This window comes from Mesoplodon bidens (assembly GCF_964165515.1).
Source record: "Mesoplodon bidens genome assembly, chromosome: 2".
Lineage (NCBI taxonomy): Eukaryota > Metazoa > Chordata > Mammalia > Artiodactyla > Ziphiidae > Mesoplodon > Mesoplodon bidens.
In genome coordinates, this window is record NC_138177.1 from 21272444 (window position 1) to 21287363 (window position 14920).

General features: G+C 43.0%; 1 protein-coding gene across 1 annotated transcript in view; it reads right to left on the bottom strand.

Moving 5' to 3' along the window:
* SUSD4 (sushi domain containing 4) overlaps positions 1–14920 on the bottom strand; it is a 180836-nt gene that overhangs the window by 135049 nt on the left and 30867 nt on the right. The gene's annotated exons all lie outside the window — the stretch shown is intronic.

A 14920-nucleotide genomic window follows, 5' to 3' on the forward strand; every position in this document is an offset into this window, starting at 1 on the left:
TGCCCGAGCCCAGCCCACAGAAGGGTGCAACTCACTCCCCACTGGTTCTGGCCGCCCGCTGGCCCTGAGCAAGACTGGCCTTCCTCGGCCTGCCTGGCTCCGAGGGCCTCCGTCCCAGCCACGGTAGTTAAGGGGTGTGAGCTGATGAGGTGGTGCAGGCAGGCAGCACTTTAGAACCAGCGGCACCCCATTATTCTGTAGCAATTTGTGGATATGAAAACCACGTTTCGGATACCGCCACCAAACCATCCTCTGCTTCCATCGGCTTTCCCCAAATCTCACATACCGATGGTAGTCAGGAAATTACAGCTTTTACTCTGTCGACTCTTACTGTAATTTTAACAAATTCTTTCAGGATAGATTAACTTTTAGTAGATAAATCTAACTCAGCATTTTTTTCTATTTATTTATTTTTGCTTTGTAAAACTGAGATGGCAGCTTTGCATAGAATAAGTTTAAGATTTTTCACTAGCACAAGTTCGTTTCTGCTAAAGCTTGTGCTTTGGGGCTCCAAAATCTTAGTTGGGTACCCATGCTTCCAAGGTCCTATGACTGACCTGTAGAGTTTGAATACTTATGTAATTGTTTTTCTCAGTAAATTTTCTAAAGCTTTCTAATAAGCCGTCAAATCAACAAACTCAGAAACATTTGTTGACCATGTGTATGTCTTTACAATCATAAGAGATATGTCTAAGCACTATTGAGACCTGTTCTCCAGCTGATAAGTACAATCCAGTCGTACAGAGAATATCAGGATTGAAAGAAACATCCAAGTTTATCTGGTGCAAACACAGGCCCTGTGCTTGAGTCCCCCCTCTGACATTTCTGCTAAGTGGTCATGCAGCCTCATGGAATGAATGCTTGAGGGAGCCTGTAATGTTTGCCCACAGCTCTCTTAGAAAAGCCCTCTTTGTACTGAACTGAAACCTACCTCCCTGAAACGTTTACACACTGGTTCCGGCTCTCCCATCTGGGCCCACACAGCTAGATGGAATTTCTCTTCCTTAAGACAGTGCTTTACCCATTTGGAGATGGCTTTATGTCCCCCTAACTCTTCCTTTCTCTGGTTTAAACTTAGCTACTTCGCACAGTGTGACAGTGCCTAGACTCCCCGCCAGCCTTGTAGCCTTTCTCTGGATGGGACCCAGTTTCCCAATGGCCACCCACCCCCAAGCAATCAGAGTTTGTTTCCAGAAGGAGATTCCACATTCACTCTGTGGGTTCTGACCAGCAGACGGCAGGACTGGCACACCCTGTATTTTAAAATAATTTGCTTCTACTGATGCAACTTTAGAAGACAAGCATTTGGAGGGCAGGTACAGCACACCATTTTGTTAGCTTTCCACATTATCTCATGTATTAGTTTCTAGGACTGTCATAAAAAATATCACACACTAGGTGTCATAAAACCACAAAGATTTATTTTCTCACAGTTCTGGAGGGCAAAAGTCTGAGATTAAGGTGTCAGTAGGTTTGGTTTCTTCTGAGGCTGCTCTCCTTGGCTTGCAGATGGCCGCCATCTTGCTGTGTGCTCACATGGTCATCCCTCTGTGTGTGCAAGTGTCTGGTGTCTCCCTCTGTGTGCAGGTGTGTGTGTGTCCTAATCTTTTTTATAAGGACACCAGTTATATCGGATTAGAGACCACTCTAACAACCCCATTTTAAGTTTATTCCCTCTTTATAGGCCCTGTCTTGAAATACAGTCACATTCTGAGGTACTGGAGGTTGGGGGGATACTATTCAGTGTCCAGTGTTACACTCATTTTACAGGCGAGGATGCTAAAGACAAAGGAGTTCAGTCCATTTACTCCTGACCACCCAGCCAAGGAAGGCATCAGATTAAATCTAAAGCAGTTCAGTTCCATCCTAATGGTTTTCCCAATACGTCACAGCTATTGCTATGAATACCTTCCACCTCAAGGATTCTAGGCAAGTTGTCCTGAATATTAGGATACAGATTTTTCTCAAGAGGACGAGAATAAGGGTAGATGGAATGCAGGAGAGAGCATGACTTACTTCCTGCTAAATGGGAAAAAACTTAATCTTTCTTCCTGTTTCATATAAAAGTCAATGCCAAAACCAATACCAGTGGGGAGACATGCTGAAGCAAAGCCCCCAGAGTCTCTCTCCCAAACACAGGAGAGCTGAGGGGCTTTTCTGACCTGATTAAAAACTCCACCCCTCCTCGGACTCCACACTTCTCTCAACCCTCCATGAATGACGTTCCTCACTGTTTTCACTCATTTTCCCCTTCCCTCTCCCATCCTCTTACTGCCCCCCACCTTGCCCTAGGATTCTTTTTCAAAACTTACTGAAGCTCTGTCTTCATGGCATAGCCTTTGATTTCATTTTCAGTGGACAATAACATTTCATTCCCAATATATTCATTGAGCACCTACTATGAACTGGGCACTGTACTAGGTGCTAGAGGTGCAGTAGTGAACAAAGATGCTAAACCCCCTGCCCTGGAAGAACTCACAGTCTACTTAAGGAACACATGATAAACAAAAGAAGAAAACATTGGGAGTGTTAGATGGTGTGAAGTACTAGACAGAATAATAAATCAGGGAATTTATAGAGGAGATGTGTAGGTTAGAGCACAGGGAGAGTTGTTATAACAAAGTGATCCAAATATTCAGTAACTTAAATAGAAGTTTCTCTACCTTATGTGAATGTCTTACTATTCTAGGTGGATGGGGCATCTCTGCTCCATAGGGTCATTCAGGGACCCAGATTCCTTCTACCTCATTATTCTGCCATCCTCTAAGATACTGTCCTCATGTGTGGGACTGAAGCTGGGTCACTGATCTGTCCGGGGTCCAGTCTGAGGGAAAGTGATAAGAAAAGGGAATCTAAGGCAAACAATTTCCTTTCAGGCAAGGGAGGCAGGAGTTACACAGAAATTAACTCTCTTACTTATCATTAGTGAGAACCTAGTCACATGATCATATCTAGCTACAGGAGATGCTGGGAAATGTAGTCTTTATGGGGCAAACAGGTGACCAGAAGCAAGAAGAGAGTGGACTGAAGGGGTCAGGGGAAACTGGCAGTCTATCACATGTGCTGTGCAAAGATCGAGGCTTAAATTTTTGATAAAGTAGGCAGGGAAGCCCTTACTGGGAAGGTAACATTTAAGTAAAAACCTGAAGGAGTGAGCTATGCAGTTTTCTGAGAGAAAAGCATTTCCAGGCAAGGGGAGAGCAGATGCAATGTCCCTGAGGCAGGAGCATGCCTGTTGTGGACAGGAAACAGGAAGGATGTCAATGAGGCTGGAGTGAGTGAGTGATGCAGACAACTAGGGTGGCTGAGGTCAGAGAGGTCTCCTACTGAGGTGGACCTTAGAGGCATTGGCAGGGATCTGGTTTTTACTCAGAGTGAGAAGAGAAGACATTGGAGGTTTGTGAGCAGAGAAAGGACACGATGGCACTTGAACAGGAAGTGTCTGAAAGGATTTATGTCCAGCATGGCATCAACCACACTCTACCACTCTGTGCTCTGTGGCCCTTTCACCCTCCCTCTTGAGCACCTCTCAGCTCCTGTGCCCCTGAACCCCAGAATGCCAGCTTTGAAGGCACACTGCTTCACAGTCCTATCAACCCTCAGTGTCGAAACATTATCTCCACGAAGCACTTCCCACAGTCCACACTTTTTCATTCATCCCAATGTGCTTGCACTTAGCAGACTGGTACTGTGCCTCTGAGTAGATTGTGAGTTCTCTGGGAGCAAGTGTTTCTCTAACTGGTCCACCTGTTGCTAAACACAGAGCCTGGAACACAGTAGAGAAATCAAGAATTATTTTCTGGATTAACTGATTAACAGCAGAAGGAAAGGAGACCTTCCCCACCAATCCTGCCCTGGCATTGAAAACCAGACTGAAGTCAGCTGATATTCTTCTCTCTTCTCTCTGGGTTTCCTCAATCCTGCCCATCCAGGAAAACATAGAATCAACCACAACCCATTCAATGAGCTCAGAACATGCTAGAACATAGCTTAGCATTGCACTGGATGCTGGGTTTGAGTACAGATCTAGAATTGTCAAAGCATATGATCCACCCACCACCTCTGCCCTGGATGGATAACACACTCAGTGAGGAGACACACTTCCAAGGCTGGAGTGTGGAACAGGATAAAAGTGCTCATTTGGAAATAGAGTTACTATATGATCCAGCAATCCTACTCCTGGGCATATATCTGGAAAAGACAAAAACTCTAATTAGAAAAGGATACATGAACCCCAACATTCATAGCAGCACTATTTACAATAGGCAAGACATGGAAGCAAACTAAATGCTGATCCACAAATGAATGGATAAAGAAGTGTCGTATATATACAATGGAATATTACACAGCCATAAAAAAGAGTGAAATAATGCCATTTGCAGCAACATGCTGGTACCATGCCAGCACTGTCCCCCTGCCATAGGTCCATCTAGAGATTATCATATTAAGTGAAGTCAGTCAAAGAAAGACAAATATATGATATCTCTTATATGTGGAATCTAAAAAAATGATACAAATGAACTTACTTACAAAACAGAAATAGGCTCACAGACATAGAAAACAAACTTATGATTACCAAAGGAGGGAGGGACAAAATAGGAATTTGGAATTATCAGATACACACTACTATATGTAAAATAGATAAACAACAAGGACCTACTGTATAGCACAGGGAACTATAGTCCATATCTTGTAATAATCTATAACGGGAAATAATCTGAAAAAGAATATATATATGTGTATATGTATAACTGAATCACTTTGCTGTACACCTGAAACATTGCAAGTCAACTATACTTAAATTTTTTTAAGTGTTCATTCAGTCACCTCTCACCCATTCTTCCTCCATTCAAGGTGTATTCTCGGGTACTTGACATGTTTCAGTCATTGTACTAGGTGTGGAGGATACAAAAATATAAAAGACACGATCTTTGTCTTCAACCAGTTTATAACCCATGGAGAGAGTAGAAAAGTAAATCTGCAATTACAGGGTCATGGGCTAAGTGCTAAGATTGTAAAGCAGATAGGATGGAGTGTGCTGGAAAAGGATCCTGGGGGTGACTTCATATGTTGTATGAGTAGAAGTGTGTGTGTGTGTGTGTGTGTGTGTGTGTGTGTGTGTGTGTGTGTGTGTAAAGGGAAGAAAAGGAAGAGAAGGTGCAGTGAGTTTCCAGGCAGAGGGAACAGCTTGTGTAAAGACCAGGAAGGAGGGGGTGGGGAAAGAGACCAAGTGTAGAATTTAGAAGACAAGTTGGGAAATGCCAAGAAGTAAAAATTCTGAAAGCACCTGTGCCACACTGAGAAAGGCTTGGAAAGTCATGGAGGGATGTTTGGTTTGTGTCTGAAGAAAAAGAGAGAAGACTGTGGAGGAGTGGAAATAAATTGGAGAGAGGAGCCAGGAATGGACTATTCACCATTGGACCAAAGATACATGAAAGGTATTCAACATCACTAATTAATGAGAACATGCCAATTAAAACAACAGATGCTGCTTTCCCCTATCAGATGGACTACAAATATAAGTCTGATAACATCAAGTGTTTGGTGATGATGCAGGGAAAAGGGAATTGCCATATTCTGCTGGTAGGAGTGTAAATTGCTATGTATTAACCATGTCTTTTATTTTCTGTATTCTGATGCTTTGACACCTGGGGCCTTGCTGACCCTGGAGAGACGGCCCTTCCCAGGGCTAAGCAATTCCTAGAGATAGTAAACTAGAGCCCACACACCCCAGTACCTCCTTTATGGTCTCTCACACTTACAGTCACTATCCCCCTGCCATAATCACCCCAGGGCCAGGTACCAGACAACTAGGGACAGCCCCTATGCCTCAGAGCCCACGAAATTATTCAAACTAGCCTATTATAAACTTGTTTACCCACCTCACCCATTCCTTTCCATAAAAACCACACATTCCCCACTGCACCCCTCACTCTCTCTGCCTCCTGACCAGTCCTGGTGCTTCCCTAAGCGGCCCTGCATGATTTGCCATGCCTCCTGCTTCTAGGGAATTGTGAGTATAAAGAAAAACACCTCTTTCCTGACAGTCATTTCCATGTCTACATGTCTTACGGTACCTGATTAAAACAAAGCCTTTGGTGTCCTTAAAACATGCTACACTTAGAGGAGGGTAAACTGCCCTGCAAACGCACCACTCATTATTACCCCTAAAGAAGCCCTGGCAAGTTCACCTCAAACACTTCATCCACTAAGCAAAGATGATGTCAGTACTTACCTCATACAACTGCTGAGAGGCTTAAATGGGATCCCCTAGAAAGCACCTGAAGAGCACCCAGGACCGAGTAAGTACTCAGGCAAGCATGTCCCAGGATGTTCACTGCAGATATTTATGTAATGGTGGAAACTTGGAGACACCCTGAATAATGCAATGACTAAATGAATTGTGGTACAGTCACACTAAGGAACAGTATGTAGTCTTTAGGTATAAACTAGATCTCCATGTAGGACCATGGAGAGCTCTCCAAAACTTTGCTGGGTGAAAGAAGCAAATTGTGGGACAAAATGGACAGTAAGACATGATTTACGGAAAAACAATACCATAGATTTTCTATCAACTAATGTGAATAAGAAGGGAAAATGTCTGAAACCATGCACAGAAGACAGTGGGGTTGCATCTGGGTTGGTGAGAGCAGATGGAATTGTTGGGGAGGATTAATCAAAGAATAGTTTTATTTCTATAATTTATATTTTACTTTCATTATTTAATTTATTTATTTGTATACAATTTTGTTGAGAATACTATTATGTAATGCTTAGATAGTTAGAAGTTAATTTGCAATGCAAAGGAAAAGATAGGAGGGGAAAAAGATAAACATAGAAGAGGAAAAGGTCAGAATGAACCTGGGGCCTAAGGACATGAAGTTAACTTTGAGAATACCGTGCACTGATGGTATATTTTTTGAAACTAGAGATAATGGAGATCTATCTACATAAGGCATCTTTTTTTTTTTTCAGTACGCGGGCCTCTCACTGCTGTGGCCTCTCCCGTTGCGGAGCACAGGCTCCGGATGCGCAGGCTCAGCGGCCATGGCTCACGGGCCCAGCCGCTCTGCGGCAGGTGGGATCCTCCCGGACCGGGGCACGAACCCGTGTCCCCTGAATCAGCAGGCGGACTCTCAACCACTGCGCCACCAGGGAAGCCCCATAAGGCATCTTTTGACTGAAGCATTTCCTTGGACAGGAGTGGAGGGATGTCCAGTAAGGACTAACTGCAAAGCTAGTTTGCCATTTTGTAAAAGATCAATGCTGAGCTCCCCTCCTCATAGAGATTATTGAGATACTGGCTTCCCTTGTCTCTCTCTGGAGCCTTCCTCATTTCATACTCTATCCCTAGCAATGGGTTGGTTGTTTTCCTATAATAATTAGAGTAGGCTAGACTGACATAACCGATAAGCCAAAACAAGTAACAACATAATAGAAGTTCCTTTCTCTTCATAGGACAGTGCAGGGCCCTGACGGTGGGGCAGGGATGGGAGAATTAGAGGAAGACATTCAGGACCAGACAGAAGGCAACTTTGTCATCATCAACATGTTTCCAAGAATCTGTGATCACTGCCATTTCATCTGTTTTATAAGATTTAAAGATGGTGAGACCCAACACAATGACACTTGGATAAATGAAAGGCAAAATTCTCTGATAAGAATCTGAACAAGAGCTCTGAACAAGAGAAGATTGCCAGGCAGGGCCACACAGGGGATTGTACCCAGGAACAGAGTAACAGCAGGCTGGGGGTCTAGGGGGCAGCTGATTTATGGCAAGTGGGGTGGGGTTAGCTAGGTTTCATGGTCATCCTGTGGATTGGCTAAGTTGAATAATAACTTGGGGGCGGGGCTCTGGGCATAGGGGTTATCCCTAGTTGTCCGGTACCTGACTCTGGGGCAATTAGGGTATATGTTTCATGGCCCCAGAGTGTTAGGGCCCAACAAGTGAAGTGGTTTGGGATGTGGACTTAATCGGCTGTTTAAGAAGGGAAACTGACTGACCAGCCTCTCTTCAGGGTTTCAAAACTGGGACAAGACAGTACAATTAAAAAAAAAAAAAAAAAAAAAGTTATATCAGCCCATAGAAGAAGGAGGGTAAGGCATAGGGTCCAGGCCTAAAAGTGGTCCACATCTTTTTCTGCCCACATTCCATTGGCCAGAATGAGGTCACATGGCCAAATAGTCACATAGTCTCACATAGATGCAAAGGGAGCTGGGAAATGTAGTCCCAGGGACAACCGTTTCTGATGAAGGAAAGCTCAGATTTCAATGGCCAACTAGCAGGCTGTGCCAAAAGGCTATAAATGAATCTGAACTCAAATATTTCTTTACTTCTTCCCCCCCCACCCCCCCACCCCCCCCAGCCCCTGCTTTCTTAATATCTGTTTCACCTGCTTACATGGTAAGCAGCTTCAGAGCAAAGACCATCATGTTCTCCTGCTTTTGATTCTTCCCCAGCAATTATTTCTGCACCCAATGGGCTTCTCACTAAAACAAGTCTCAAGTAATTTCAGTATGCAAATTAGCTGCCACTTCAGAGCCTGGCATAAATATCTGATACTTAGAATATAACTTCAGTTAGTTAAATTTAGATCACTGGGGGGAAAAAAGAACAGCAGCATAAATATTCTCTGGGCCTTTGGCCTTTTTATTTAATTCTGAATTGGGTAAGTCTTCAATAACTGTAAGCTTTGACCTCTATATAGCAATAGTTGGTTCTTGGATTAAATCAAACAAGTGTTGCTAACGAGATAGTTTAACAATGTCACATATAGTCAGATTTTCCATTTCAGTTGACTCTTGGGTAAAGGTAAACCAGTGCTTTCAGGAACACTTTCAGTAGTTAATTACATTAAAAATGTTATTTTCCTGACTTTTTTATCTTGTCTCATTTTCTTTCACCTTGCCTTTTTTTCTTGGTTTCTTAAAGACTCTTACCTTTAAAACCACTGTCAACTTAGCATACATATTTTCTTCAGGAAGGCTAACACTTAATGACACCAGGGAAGGGGTGGGAGAAAACAAGCCTCACTAGGGAATCACTCGACATTCATCCAGCACTTATTGAGTGCCTAAGGTATGCTGAACACAATGCAAATCCATAAAAATGCAAATGGCTGTCATCTCAGCCTTTAAGAAGCTCACAGTTATGAACCTGAACCTAAACTTTTTCTACATAAAAGTTTTTATTCAGTCACCCATTCATTCAACAGATATATCTTGGGTCCTACTGTGTAGGTTGCTGATCTAGCTACTAGAAATACAGACTTGAACAAAACAAAGATGCCTGCCCTTCTGGAGCTTACATTCAAGGAAAGGAAGGTAGGCAATTACTTATCCCCACTCCCCACCCTTCCAACCTAGAGGTGATTTCCTTTACCTGTGAAGTCCCCTGATACTTTAGTATCTTCTGGCAATTGCTCCTCTCTACCAGAGTTGTTAAAGAGCAGGAACTAGGCCTTAACTTTGATACCCACCATGATGCTAGGACAGGGTTAATAAATGCTTATCAGCTCAATAAATGAATAATGAGTGTGCCTTTTCACAAAAGTACAACCTGTATAGCTAAAGCAGGTGAAGACCCACAGGAAGCTGAAAATGCCTTTTTCATGTCCGAAGGCAACAAAGTAGCTGCAGGCTCAGTGGGGTTTGCACCCACACTCTCCCCCTGCCTTCTTCTGACCTGGTTTGGGGACTGGGCTGAGAGGGTGCGGGCATGAACTACATCTACCATTGCAAATGCATCACAAATAAATTTTGCAATGGGCTTTATGGTATGATTTTTTTTTTATTCTCAAAGGAGAATTTTAATTCTCTAGGGGTCATAATAGTATGAGAAAATATATAGACCACTTCAAGGCATGTTTGGGAAATTATGGATAACGTCTTGTGCCAAGAGAGTATGTGTGTTTAGGGGTGAGTTAGGAGATGGCTATTAATAATAAACGTAGGACATCCTGTTAGGGCCTCACTGTTAGGGACCTTACATGTCATACCAAGGAGTTTAAACTTTATTCAAAAGACAATGGAGAGGCTGTGGATTGAAGGTCGGAATGGAAGAGGTTGTGGAGAAAGAGAAGAGTGAGAAAACAATGGAGCAGCCATCACAACAGGCCGGGTGAGGGGTAATGACGTATGAACCAGAGTGTTGGCAGGGGCCATGGGAGAATGGAGGACTGAAGAGGAGGACTCTCATATCTTCGGATGTGTTGAGGGTAAGGAAAAAGAGGATGCAAGGATGATATCAAGATTTAGAGCCTAGGAGACTAAGCTATAAATTACTCTCAAAAATAGGGCACACAAATGAAAAGGTTTCATGAGGATGGTTATGAATTCAGTGTTGGACATACTGAGTTTGACTTGCTGGAGGGAAATACACATGCAGATATCAGGCAGGCAGTTGGAAAATAGGGCTTAGGAGCTTTGAAGAGGGCTCGGTGTGGAAGAAGTAGGTCCACGGGTTGCTCCAAGTCTGTCTGTTAAAGCCACAGAATAGATGTACTTGCTTGGGGAGTGCACAATAAATAAAAAGAGAAGAGGCCCTGGTCAGAGCTTTTGGGAACTGTACTGTAGGGGGAGGAAGGAATGGAGGGAGGGAGGGCAGTCAGTGAAAAAAAGAGCAGTGGTTCTCAAACTCTAGAGGGTCAAAGAATCACCCAGAGACACGAGACCCCTAGATGCAGATTCCTAGACCCCTCCCCAGAAAACCAGATTCAGTAGGAACATACAATCTAAAGAGAACACTCCCTTCGTTATCTATTGATGCATGACAGATAACCCCAAAATTTCACATCTTAACACAGCAACATTTTTGATCTCATGGTTTCTGGAAATCAAAAATCTGTGAGCAGATCAGCTGGGTGGCTCGAGGCCTTTCGCAAGGCTGCAATCAAGTTGTAAGCCAGATATCTGAAGACTTATCTGGGCCTGAGGCTCTGATCCCAAGATGAGTGTCCTCATCAAGTGGCAGCCAGCTTCCCCTAGAGCAGGTGATCCAAGAGAGCAAGGCAGAGACCACAATATCTTTTATGACCCAGCCTCAGAAGTCACATTTGTCATTTCTGCAAAATCCTATTGGTTACATAGGTGAGTCCTATTTACTGTGAGAGGAGAGTTCACAGAAGTGACAGGAGACAAAATCAGGGTGGAGGGGCAACTTGGAGGCTGACTACCATACGTCCCTACCCTCCTGGAGTTATTTTGATGCAAGTAGCTCTCAAAGAAATACTGGATGGGAAAGAATAAAGGTCAACAGAGGAAAGAAAATCAAACAGAAGGTGGACCTCAGTGCCAAATAGGACTGAGAAATCAAGATATGGTTGAGAAGAGGCCAGTGGTTCTGGCCTCTGGTATATCAGTCTTGACCTTCTCAACTCGGAAGCAGCACTTCTAGAGAAACACAACTCTTTTTATGCAACTCATGGTGAGAAATATATTTTACTTCATTGCCTGGTACACAGTGCACTCGTACATGGAAACAAATGTTTCATGAATTAATACCTATTTCTACTGCATGAGAAGCACTCGTATTTCTTATTCTAGTCTGGTCTATTTCTCTAAAAAAAATGCTAGTCAAGACCCACTAAATTGATTTTGTTGATCAATAAAGCATCTGACCTGAAGCTTGAAAAAGCAGTCTCAATAGGATTGGGTAACAGTGAAGATGATGGTGATGACAACAACAAATACATTTTGAGTATATACACTTTGCACTAAATGTAACACCATGAATTATCTTATTCATAACAAGTCTATACTATAGTACCATTATCATAATTTTAGATCAGAACGTTTAGTACTGAAGTAGCTTTCTCAAGGCCATATGGTTAGGAGGTGGTACAACTGTAATTTATTTTAACCTAAACAATATGATTTTGGAACTTATACTTTAGAGCTGTGGGATCCAATATGGAGGCCGCTAGTCACATGTGTGTACTTTAATGTTAAATTTAATTAAAACTAAATAAAATTAAAGTTTCATGTCTCAGTCACACCAGCCATATTTCAAGTGCTCAACAGCCACATGTGGTAGTAGCCTCCATATGTGACAACAGAGATACAGAGTATTTCCCCCATTGCAGAAGGTTCTGTTGGACAGCGATGCTCGAGAGCTAAACCGTCAAGGGCCAATGTAGTTGGAAGATGAGAGTCACCTGAGCATGGCTGTAAGGTGAGAGGAAGGAGTTGGAAAAAGAGAGAAGAGTCGAGATAGGGGATGCAGGATGGAGCAGTGGCCTGGGGGGTAAGGAGGGGCAGGATCAGAGTACAGGGAAAGTTGGCTTTGGCAAGGGATGGGGACAATTTCTGCTCTGGGTCAGAAAGGAAGAGGAAAATGGGTGAAGGTCCAGAGGAAGGGGAAGGTGATGAAGCTTGCTTTGATAACACTTGATATTGTCTAAAACGTAGGGGCTGAGAACAGGAACAAAGATTGAGCGGGCCAAGTTTGGGCATTGAGTCAAATAAGAAAGATTGGAAATCATCGCTGCAGGAGGTGCCTATACACAAAGAGAATGATTGATACTCACCCATGGGGGCTCAGCTGTGGTTAGATACTGAATTTTAGGTGCAGCCAACCAGTTATTTCATTCATTCAACAAATACTTGCCAAGTGCCTAAAACATGCCAGGCACTGGAGAAACATTAGTGAATGATAGTGACAAAAACAGGCAAGCCCATTCTCTCATGGAACTTACTGGTGGAGGTCTTTGTTAATCACGGAGCTGCCAAGTGTAGCCCTGTAATGGACACATACCACCAAGGAAAGGGGCTGGTGCTCTAAAATGGCTATGAGAGGGCATGGCAGGGGATTTCATCTGGTCAGGAAGGTCAGGGAAGGCTTACCTCAAACCAAGACTTGAAGAAGGAGCACCAATCCATACAGAAGGGAGAACGGCTCATAACTTTGCCCTGAACTGGGACCATGCAGAGACCCAGGCAGGCAGACAAAGGCACCTTTGTAAGGTTCCTGCAGATAGAAGTGTTTTCTGAGCACACAGACAAAGCCACCCATGGTTGTCGAGATTCTACTCCAGCCCTGTGTGTAGGTGGCTTTGAGTGAAAAGACACCGTATGATATCCACAGTAGGATAAGCCTGCTGGATGTGGCGGCTGGAATTTCAGTGGGCTGAGTGTTCCTACCCTGCTGATAACATCAGTAAAGAAGTCAATGCACAGGACTTCCCTGGTGGTGCAGTGGTTAAGAATCCGCCTGCCAATGCAGGGGACATGGGTTTGAACCCTGGTGTGGGAAGATCCCACATGCCGTGGAGTAACTAAGCCTGTGTGCCACAACTACTGAGCCTGCACTCTAGAGCTCGTGAGCCACAACTACTGAGCCTGCATGCCACAACTACTGAGCTTGCGTGCCACAACTACTGAAGCCCATGCGCCTAGAGCCTGTGCTCCACAACGAGGGAAAATACCACAATGAGAAGCCCGCACACCGCAACGAAGAGTAGCCCCCACTCGCTACAACTAGAGAAAGCCCACGCGCAGCAATGAAGACCCAACGCAGCCAAAAATAAGTAAATAATTAATTGATTAATTAATTTTAAAAAAAGTCAATGCACAGCATTATTACTGATACAATACATGCAGAGTCAGCACTCACAGCAAACCATCCATCACCAGACTTGTACCGTAGAGCTATCTCCCCTCACTTAGACCTTTCGGAAAAACAAATTTCCTTTGAAGTTAACAATGCCAGGCTCAATTTTAGCAAAACAGAAGAAGATAAAACTTTTAAAAATCCACACATTTTTTAAAGTTTCAACGAAGCACATTCTTTTAAAAAATTTAATATAATATCTATATTATGTTGAGGATGAAGAAGAAATTCCAAATTGGGTAAGTTATTAAGTGTTACTATTTTTCCAAATTTCCATTGGGAAAGCCTCTTCCTATGTTTAACTTTACAAATTATTTGTGATAAAATTTCAAAAATAAATAACGTTATGGCGCAGTTTTTTGTTCCTGTGTCACTGCTGAGTGATCCAGTAACTGCATCCTGTTATCACACTGTGGATGTGAATTCCCTTTGGGCTCTCAAAGTACTTATTTTAAGTCCTTCCTTCCTTCATTAAGAATTGGTTGATTACCATCTCCTGCTTTTAACTGCATTAAGTTTACAAATGTGAAAAACATCAGAATGCTAAGATGAAGCAAAACTAGAAATGTTTAAAATCCTGTCCTGCTCTCTGGTCCACACGTGATTCTCTCTGGCTATAATTATGTTGCACTTGCTCAGAAGGGCATACAATGTAGAGGTTAGGGTGAGGGCCAGGGTTCTGATTCTGGCTCCACTGCTAGCTAGCTTCCTGATCTTCTGATTCTCTCTCTGTGCTCCAAGAAAGAACAGTCCCTACTTCACTTCACTGTGGTAGGGTTTACACATAAAGCACTTACAACAACACTCCAATGCTCCAACTTAATATGGGTCGGCCCTCATTTCCACACGTCTACTCTCATACACATGGAATATTTGCATGGTGGATAAATGATTGTTTCCAAGGGAACTTAACTTTCATATTTCCAGGTCCTTATCCCACTATCTTCTTCTTCTTCTTCTTCTTTTTAAAGAAGTTTATAAGCTATAAGTTTCATTCTTAGAACAGCATTAACATAAGTTTTTCATTCACTGCCATGGGTGTTCCCATAAAAAATTTGTTTTCACTGTTTTGTGGGTCTGGTATTTTTAATGAGTTCATATCTCACAGGCACATGTAGAGAGTGGCCTATTCTGTATTCTCAGTTACTGTTGCTTTGGGGCATCCATATTCTTGTGTAGTAAGGAAAAAGTGGGGGTGGGGCATGAAATAACTGAATACCTGTGAAATTGTACTGCAAAGCTAAAATCTGAAACTTAATAATTTAACCTATCATCCTATCCATTGAGGAAAAAACCTTTTGACCCAATTAT